This window comes from Hippocampus guttulatus, unplaced genomic scaffold (genome assembly GCF_054856545.1).
Source record: "Hippocampus guttulatus isolate MCC_2025c unplaced genomic scaffold, RoL_Hgut_1.0 HiC_scaffold_56, whole genome shotgun sequence".
Lineage (NCBI taxonomy): Eukaryota > Metazoa > Chordata > Actinopteri > Syngnathiformes > Syngnathidae > Hippocampus > Hippocampus guttulatus.
Window position 1 is genome coordinate 17,501 of NW_028233915.1, and position 10,000 is coordinate 27,500.

A 10,000-nucleotide genomic window follows, 5' to 3' on the forward strand; every position below is an offset into this window, starting at 1 on the left:
CGCCCCGGGCGCCTCTCGGGCGGCCTTCCCAACTGCCGTCGACCGCCCGGAGGGGGAAACAGAAAATATTCGAAAGTGCGGAGCTCCGCCGTCAGAGGCCGGGTTTTCGCACGGGGTATCCGCCCCGGGCGCCTCTCGGGCGGCCTTCCCAACTGCCGTCGACCGCCCGGAGGGGGAAACAGAAAATGTTCGAAAGTGCGGAGCTCCGCCGTCAGAGGCCGGGTTTTCGCACGGGGTATCCGCCCCGGGCGCCTCTCGGGCGGCCTTCCCAACTGCCGTCGACCGCCCGGAGGGGGAAACAGAAAATATTCGAAAGTGCGGAGCTCCGCCGTCAGAGGCCGGGTTTTCGCACGGGGTATCCGCCCCGGGCGCCTCTCGGGCGGCCTTCCCAACTGCCGTCGACCGCCCGGAGGGGGAAACAGAAAATGTTCGAAAGTGCGGAGCTCCGCCGTCAGAGGCCGGGTTTTCGCACGGGGTATCCGCCCCGGGCGCCTCTCGGGCGGCCTTCCCAACTGCCGTCGACCGCCCGGAGGGGGAAACAGAAAATGTTCGAAAGTGCGGAGCTCCGCCGTCAGAGGCCGGGTTTTCGCACGGGGTATCCGCCCCGGGCGCCTCTCGGGCGGCCTTCCCAACTGCCGTCGACCGCCCGGAGGGGGAAACAGAAAATATTCGAAAGTGCGGAGCTCCGCCGTCAGAGGCCGGGTTTTCGCACGGGGTATCCGCCCCGGGCGCCTCTCGGGCGGCCTTCCCAACTGCCGTCGACCGCCCGGAGGGGGAAACAGAAAATATTCGAAAGTGCGGAGCTCCGCCGTCAGAGGCCGGGTTTTCGCACGGGGTATCCGCCCCGGGCGCCTCTCGGGCGGCCTTCCCAACTGCCGTCGACCGCCCGGAGGGGGAAACAGAAAATATTCGAAAGTGCGGAGCTCCGCCGTCAGAGGCCGGGTTTTCGCACGGGGTATCCGCCCCGGGCGCCTCTCGGGCGGCCTTCCCAACTGCCGTCGACCGCCTGGAGGGGGAAATAGAAAATATTCGATAGTGCGGAGCTCCGCCGTCAGAGGCCGTTCCAGTGCTTTTGGGTGGCTGGAAACACCCTCACGATGGTCTGATTATACTCTTAGGGGCCTCCCCTGTGTCGCCCTGGAGGTCACCCATTCAAAACATGCTCACCTATATACGTTTCGGAAAGTATTTTGGTGAACGCTCACTTTCTAAGCCTTTTAGCCTTCTTGACCCCCTAACTCCCCATATCTGGTTTACCTACTACAGCGCCCCTAACGACCAAAATCGGTACTGCATACCCCTGGTACCCCCGCCATTGAAAATGAATGGGGGAATTTTTTTAATTTCTCAATCCGGCCAGGAGGCCTCTTTTTCGGCCACGCTCGGCCGGCGAGCCGGTCCGCTCTTTACCCCTGGTACCCCCAGCCCTACCCCTGGTACCTCCCCCATTGAAAATGAATGGCGACCCCTGGTACCCCCAGCAACACCCCTGGTACCCTCAGCCTTACCCCTGGTACCCTCAGCTCAACCCCTGGTACCCCCAGCCTAACCCCTGGTACCCTCAGCGGCACCCCTGGTACCCTCAGCAACACCCCTGGTACCCCCAGCCAGCTTCGCCCCTGGTACCCTCAGCCTTACCCCTGGTACCCTCAGCCCAACCCCTGGTACCCTCAGCCCAACCCCTGGTACCCCCAGCCAGCTTCGCCCCTGGTACCCTCAGCCTTACCCCTGGTACCCCCAGCCTTACCCCTGGTACCTCCAGCCTAACCCCTGGTACCTCCAGCCTTACCCCTGGTACCTCCAGCCTTACCCCTGGTACCTCCAGCCTTACCCCTGGTACCTCCAGCCGTACCCCTGGTACCCTCAGCCTTACCCCTGGTACCCTCAGCCTTACCCCTGGTACCCTCAGCCTTACCCCTGGTACCCTCAGCCGCACCCCTGGTACCCTCAGCGGCACCCCTGGTACCCTCAGCCTTACCCCTGGTACCCTCAGCCGCACCCCTGGTACCCTCAGCGGCACCCCTGGTACCCTCAGCCTTACCCCTGGTACCCTCAGCCGCACCCCTGGTACCCTCAGCGGCACCCCTGGTACCCTCAGCGGCACCCCTGGTACCCTCAGCCGTACCCCTGGTACCCTCAGCCGCACCCCTGGTACCCTCAGCGGCACCCCTGGTACCCTCAGCGGCACCCCTGGTACCCTCAGCGGCACCCCTGGTACCCTCAGCGGCACCCCTGGTACCCTCAGCGGCACCCCTGGTACCCTCAGCTGCACCCCTGGTACCCTCAGCTGCACCCCTGGTACCCTCAGCGGCACCCCTGGTACCCTCAGCGGCACCCCTGGTACCTCCGCCATTGAAAATGAATGGGCGGCCTTCCCACCTGCCGTCAGCCGCCCGGAGGGGGAAATAGAAAATATTCGAAAGTGCGGAGCTCCGCCGTCAGAGGCCGGCTTTTCGCCCGGGGTATCCGCCCCGGGGCGCCTCTCGGGCGACCTTCCCAACTGCCGTCGGCCGCCCGGAGGGGGAAATAGAAAATATTCGAAAGTGCGGAGCTCCGCCGTCAGAGGCCGGCTTTTCGCCCGAGGTATCCGCCCCGGGGCGCCTCTCGGGCGGCCTTCCCAACTGCCGTCGGCCGCCCGGAGGGGGAAATAGAAAATATTCGAAAGTGCGGAGCTCCGCCGTCAGAGGCCGGCTTTTCGCCCGAGGTATCCGCCCCGGGCGCCTCTCGGGCGGCCTTCCCAACTGCCGTCGGCCGCCCGGAGGGGGAAATAGAAAATATTCGAAAGTGCGGAGCTCCGCCGTCAGAGGCCGGCTTTTCGCCCGAGGTATCCGCCCCGGGCGCCTCTCGGGCGGCCTTCCCAACTGCCGTCGGCCGCCCGGAGGGGGAAATAGAAAATATTCGAAAGTGCGGAGCTCCGCCGTCAGAGGCCGGCTTTTCGCCCGAGGTATCCGCCCCGGGCGCCTCTCGGGCGGCCTTCCCAACTGCCGTCGGCCGCCCGGAGGGGGAGATAGAAAATATTCGAAAGTGCGGAGCTCCGCCGTCAGAGGCCGGCTTTTCGCCCGAGGTATCCGCCCCGGGCGCCTCTCGGGCGGCCTTCCCAACTGCCGTCGACCGCCCGGAGGGGGAAATAGAAAATATTCGAAAGTGCGGAGCTCCGCCGTCGGAGGCCGGCTTTTCGCCCGAGGTATCCGCCCCGGGCGCCTCTCGGGCGGCCTTCCCAACTGCCGTCGACCGCCCGGAGGGGGAGATAGAAAATATTCGAAAGTGCGGAGCTCCGCCGTCAGAGGCCGGCTTTTCGCCCGAGGTATCCGCCCCGGGCGCCTCTCGGGCGGCCTTCCCAACTGCCGTCGGCCGCCCGGAGGGGGAAATAGAAAATATTCGAAAGTGCGGAGCTCCGCCGTCAGAGGCCGGCTTTTCGCCCGAGGTATCCGCCCCGGGCGCCTCTCGGGCGGCCTTCCCAACTGCCGTCGGCCGCCCGGAGGGGGAGATAGAAAATATTCGAAAGTGCGGAGCTCCGCCGTCAGAGGCCGGCTTTTCGCCCGAGGTATCCGCCCCGGGCGCCTCTCGGGCGGCCTTCCCAACTGCCGTCGACCGCCCGGAGGGGGAAATAGAAAATATTCGAAAGTGCGGAGCTCCGCCGTCAGAGGCCGGCTTTTCGCCCGAGGTATCCGCCCCGGGCGCCTCTCGGGCGGCCTTCCCAACTGCCGTCGACCGCCCGGAGGGGGAGATAGAAAATATTCGAAAGTGCGGAGCTCCGCCGTCAGAGGCCGGCTCCACGCTTCATTCATCCGACCGAGACGCCTCTCCGCCGGCCACACTCGGCTGCGGGGCCGGCCCGCTCTCCGCCATTGAAAATGAATGGGGGGCATTTTCTCATGCTTTCAATCCGCCTAAGAGGCATCTTTCCCGGCCAACTTTGTGCCCCTGGTACCTCCAGCATCGAGAAAGCATGGTGACTCGTCCGACACATGCCCCCCTATATACGTTTCGGAAAGTATTTTGGTGAACGGTCACTTTCTAAGCCTTTCGCCTTCTTGACCCCCTAACTCCGCATATCTGGTTTACCTACTACAGCGCCCCTAACGACCAAAATCGGTACTGCTACCCCTGGTACCCCCGCCATTGAAAATGAATGGGGGAATTTTTTTAATCCCCCAGGCCGGCCAGGAGGCCCCTTTCCCGGCCAAACTCGCACGCTGGGCCGGCCCGCTCTTTACCCCTGGTACCCCCGCCATTGAAAATGAATGGGGGAATTTTTTTCAATCTCCCAGGCCGGCCAGGAGGGCTCTTTCCCGGCCACACTCGCACGCCGGGCCGGCCCGCTCTTTACCCCTGGTACCCCCAGCTCTACCCCTGGTACCCCCGCCATTGAAAATGAATGGGGGAATTTTTTCAATCTCCCAATCCGACCAAGAGGCCTCTTTTCCGGCCAAACTCGCACGCCGGGCCGGCCCGCTCTTTACCCCTGGTACCCCCAGCTCTACCCCTGGTACCCCCGCCATTGAAAATGAATGGGGGAATTTTTTCAATCTCCCAATCCGACCAAGAGGCCTCTTTTCCGGCCAAACTCGCACGCCGGGCCGGCCCGCTCTTTACCCCTGGTACCCCCAGCTCTACCCCTGGTACCCCCGCCATTGAAAATGAATGGGGGAATTTTTTCAATCTCCCAATCCGACCAAGAGGCCTCTTTTCCGGCCAAACTCGCACGCCGGGCCGGCCCGCTCTTTACCCCTGGTACCCCCAGCTCTACCCCTGGTACCCCCGCCATTGAAAATGAATGGGGGAATTTTTTCAATCTCCCACGCCGGCCAAGAGGCCTTTTTCCCGGGCACGCACGCTCGCCGGGCCGGCCCGCTATTATTAAACTCTCACCCCTGCAAGGAGGCCTTTTTCCCGGGCACGCACGCTCGCGGGGCCGGCCCGCTATTATTAAACTCTCACGCCGGCCAAGAGGCCTTTTTCCCGGGCACGCACGCTCGCCGGGCCGGCCCGCTATTATTAAACTCTCACGCCGGCCAAGAGGCCCTTTTCCCGGGCACGCACGCTCGATGAGCCGGCCCGCTATTATTAAACTCTCACGCCGGCCAAGAGGCCCTTTTCCCGGGCACGCACGCTCGATGAGCCGGCCCGCTATTATTAAACTCTCACGCCGGCCAAGAGGCCTTTTTCCCGGCCACGCACGCTCGCGGAGCCGGCCCGCTATTATTAAACTCTCACGCCTGCAAGGAGGCCTTTTTCCCGGGCACGCACGCTCGCCGGGCCGGCCCGCTATTATTAAACTCTCACGCCTGCAAGGAGGCCTTTTTCCCGGGCACGCACGCTCGCCGGGCCGGCCCGCTATTATTAAACTCTCACGCCTGCAAGGAGGCCTTTTTCCCGGGCACGCACGCTCGCCGGGCCGGCCCGCTATTATTAAACTCTCACGCCGGCCAAGAGGCCCTTTTCCCGGGCACGCACGCTCGATGAGCCGGCCCGCTATTATTAAACTCTCACGCCTGCAAGGAGGCCTTTTTCCCGGGCACGCACGCTCGCTGAGCCGGCCCGCTATTATTAAACTCTCACGCCGGCCAAGAGGCCCTTTTCCCGGGCACGCACGCTCGCCGAGCCGGCCCGCTATTATTAAACTCTCACGCCGGCCAAGAGGCCTTTTTCCCGGGCACGCACGCTCGCCGAGCCGGCCCGCTATTATTAAACTCTCACGCCGGCCAGGAGGCATTTTTCCCGGGCACGCACGCTCGCCGTGCAGGCCCGCCATTTGCCTACCACACCGCCGTCTGGCGGACACCAAGCGGTACCGCCGACCCCTCCCGTTGAAAATGAATGGGGGATTTTTTTTCAATCCCCCAAGCCGGCCAAGAGGCCTTTTTCCCGGGCACGCACGCTCGATGAGCCGGCCCGCTATTATTAAACTCTTACGCCTGCAAGGAGGCCTTTTTCCCGGGCACGCACGCTCGCCGAGCCGGCCCGCTATTATTAAACTCTCACGCCTGCAAGGAGGCCTTTTTCCCGGGCACGCACGCTCGATGAGCCGGCCCGCTATTATTAAACTCTCACGCCGGCCAGGAGGCATTTTTCCCGGGCACGCACGCTCGCCGTGCAGGCCCGCCATTTGCCTACCACACCGCCGTCTGGCGGACACCACGCGGTACCGCCGACCCCTCCCGTTGAAAATGAATGGGGGATTTTTTTTTACAATCCCCCAAGCCGGCCAAGAGGCCTTTTTCCCGGGCACGCACGCTCGATGAGCCGGCCCGCTATTATTAAACTCTCACGCCGGCCAAGAGGCCCTTTTCCCGGGCACGCACGCTCGATGAGCCGGCCCGCTATTATTAAACGCTCACGCCTGCAAGGAGGCCTTTTTCCCGGGCACGCACGCTCGCCGGGCCGGCCCGCTATTATTAAACTCTCACGCCGGCCAAGAGGCCTTTTTCCCGGGCACGCACGCTCGATGAGCCGGCCCGCTATTATTAAACTCTTACGCCTGCAAGGAGGCCTTTTTCCCGGGCACGCACGCTCGCCGAGCCGGCCCGCTATTATTAAACTCTCACGCCTGCAAGGAGGCCTTTTTCCCGGGCACGCACGCTCGATGAGCCGGCCCGCTATTATTAAACTCTCACGCCTGCAAGGAGGCCTTTTTCCCGGGCACGCACGCTCGCAGAGCCGGCCCGCTATTATTAAACTCTCACGCCGGCCAGGAGGCCTTTTTCCCGGGCACGCACGCTCGCCGTGCAGGCCCGCCATTTGCCTACCACACCGCCGTCTGGCGGACACCAAGCGGTACCGCCGACCCCTCCCGTTGAAAATGAATGGGGGATTTTTTTTTCAATCCCCCAAGCCGGCCAAGAGGCCTTTTTCCCGGGCACGCACGCTCGATGAGCCGGCCCGCTATTATTAAACTCTCACGCCGGCCAAGAGGCCCTTTTCCCGGGCACGCACGCTCGATGAGCCGGCCCGCTATTATTAAACGCTCACGCCTGCAAGGAGGCCTTTTTCCCGGGCACGCACGCTCGCCGGGCCGGCCCGCTATTATTAAACTCTCACGCCGGCCAAGAGGCCTTTTTCCCGGGCACGCACGCTCGCCGGGCCGGCCCGCTATTATTAAACTCTCACGCCTGCAAGGAGGCCTTTTTCCCGGGCACGCACGCTCGCCGTGCAGGCCCGCCATTTGCCTACCACACCGCCGTCTGGCGGACACCAAGCGGTACCGCCGACCCCTCCCGTTGAAAATGAATGGGGGATTTTTTTTCAATCCCCCAAGCCGGCCAAGAGGCCTTTTTCCCGGGCACGCACGCTCGCCGGGCCGGCCCGCTATTATTAAACGCTCAGGCCGGCCAAGAGGCCCTTTTCCCGGGCACGCACGCTCGCAGAGCCGGTCCGCTATTATTAAACGCTCACGCCTGCAAGGAGGCCTTTTTCCCGGGCACGCACGCTCGCCGGGCCGGCCCGCTATTATTAAACTCTCACCCCTGCAAGGAGGCCTTTTTCCCGGGCACGCACGCTCGCGGGGCCGGCCCGCTATTATTAAACTCTCACGCCGGCCAAGAGGCCCTTTTCCCGGGCACGCACGCTCGCCGAGCCGGCCCGCTATTATTAAACTCTCACGCCTGCAAGGAGGCCCTTTTCCCGGGCACGCACGCTCGATGAGCCGGCCCGCTATTATTAAACTCTCACGCCTGCAAGGAGGCCTTTTTCCCGGGCACGCACGCTCGCGGGGCCGGCCCGCTATTATTAAACGCTCAGGCCGGCCAAGAGGCCCTTTTCCCGGGCACGCACGCTCGATGAGCCGGCCCGCTATTATTAAACGCTCAGGCCGGCCAAGAGGCCCTTTTCCCGGGCACGCACGCTCGATGAGCCGGCCCGCTATTATTAAACGCTCAGGCCGGCCAAGAGGCCCTTTTCCCGGGCACGCACGCTCGCAGAGCCGGCCCGCTATTATTAAACTCTCACGCCTGCAAGGAGGCCCTTTTCCCGGGCACGCACGCTCGATGAGCCGGCCCGCTATTATTAAACTCTCACGCCTGCAAGGAGGCCTTTTTCCCGGGCACGCACGCTCGCCGGGCCGGCCCGCTATTATTAAACTCTCACGCCGGCCAAGAGGCCTTTTTCCCGTGCACGCACGCTCGCCGAGCCGGCCCGCTATTATTAAACTCTCACGCCTGCAAGGAGGCCTTTTTCCCGGGCACGCACGCTCGCCGGGCCGGCCCGCTATTATTAAACTCTCACGCCTGCAAGGAGGCCCTTTTCCCGGGCACGCACGCTCGCCGGGCCGGCCCGCTATTATTAAACGCTCACGCCTGCAAGGAGGCCTTTTTCCCGGGCACGCACGCTCGCCGGGCCGGCCCGCTATTATTAAACTCTCACGCCGGCCAAGAGGCCCTTTTCCCGGGCACGCACGCTCGATGAGCCGGCCCGCTATTATTAAACTCTCACGCCGGCCAAGAGGCCTTTTTCCCGGGCACGCACGCTCGCCGAGCCGGCCCGCCTTTTGCCTACCACACCGCCGTCTGGCGGACACCGACCCCTGGTACATCTGCCATTGAAAATGAATGGGGGAATTTTTTCAAACTCCCAATCCGAGCAAGAGGCCCCTTTTCCGGCCACACTCGCCCGCCGGGCCGGCCCGCTCTTTACCCCTGGTACCCCCAGCAACACCCCTGGTACCCCCAGCCTTGCCCCTGGTACCTCCCCCATTGAAAATGAATGGTGACCCCTGGTACCCCCAGCAACACCCCTGGTACCCTCAACCTTACCCCTGGTACCCTCAGCTGCACCCCTGGTACCCTCAGCCTTACCCCTGGTACCCCCAGCCAGCTTCGCCCCTGGTACCCCCAGCCTTGCCCCTGGTACCTCCGCCATTGAAAATGAATGGGGGAATTTTTTCAAACTCCCAATACGACCAAGAGGCCCCTTTTCCGGCCAAACTCGCACGCCGGGCCGGCCCGCTCTTTACCCCTGGTACCCCCAGCTCTACCCCTGGTACCCCCGCCATTGAAAATGAATGGGGGAATTTTTTCAAACTCCCAATCCGACCAAGAGGCCCCTTTTCCGGCCACACTCGCCCGCCGGGCCGGCCCGCTCTTTACCCCTGGTACCCCCAGCCTTGCCCCTGGTACCTCCGCCATTGGAAATGAATGGGGGATTTTTTTCAAACTCCCAATCCGACCGAGAGGCCTCTTTCCCGGCCACACTCGCCCGCCGGGCCGGCCCGCTCTTTACCCCTGGTACCCTCAGCGGCACCCCTGGTACCTCCAGCCCTACCCCTGGTACCCTCAGCGGCACCCCTGGTACCCCCAGCGGCACCCCTGGTACCCTCAGCCTTACCCCTGGTACCCCTAGCGGCACCCCTGGTACCCCCAGCGGCACCCCTGGTACCCTCAGCCTTACCCCTGGTACCCCCAGCGGCACCCCTGGTACCTCCAGCCCTACCCCTGGTACCCTCAGCGGCACCCCTGGTACCCTCAGCGGCACCCCTGGTACCCCCAGCGGCACCCCTGGTACCCTCAGCGGCACCCCTGGTACCCTCAGCCTTACCCCTGGTACCCCCAGCGGCACCCCTGGTACCCTCAGCCTTACCCCTGGTACCCCCAGCCAGCTTCGCCCCTGGTACCCCCAGCCTTGCCCCTGGTACCTCCGCCATTGGAAATGAATGGGGGATTTTTTTCAAACTCCCAATCCGACCGAGTGGCCTCTTTCCCGGCCGCACTCGGCCTCCTCGCCGGCCCCTTCCGGCGCTGCAAACTCCAAGTTTTCAATCCGACCGAGTGGCCTCTTTCCCGGCCGCACTCGGCCTCCTCGCCGGCCCCTTCCGGCGCTGCAAACTCCAAGTTTTCAATCCGACCGAGTGGCCTCTTTCCCGGCCGCACTCGGCCTCCTCGCCGGCCCCTTCCGGCGCTGCAAACTCCAAGTTTTCAATCCGACCGAGAGGCCTCCCTCCCGGCCGCACTCGGCCTCCTCGCCGGCCCTCTCCTTCCGGGCGGGCCGACCCCTGGTACCTCCGCCG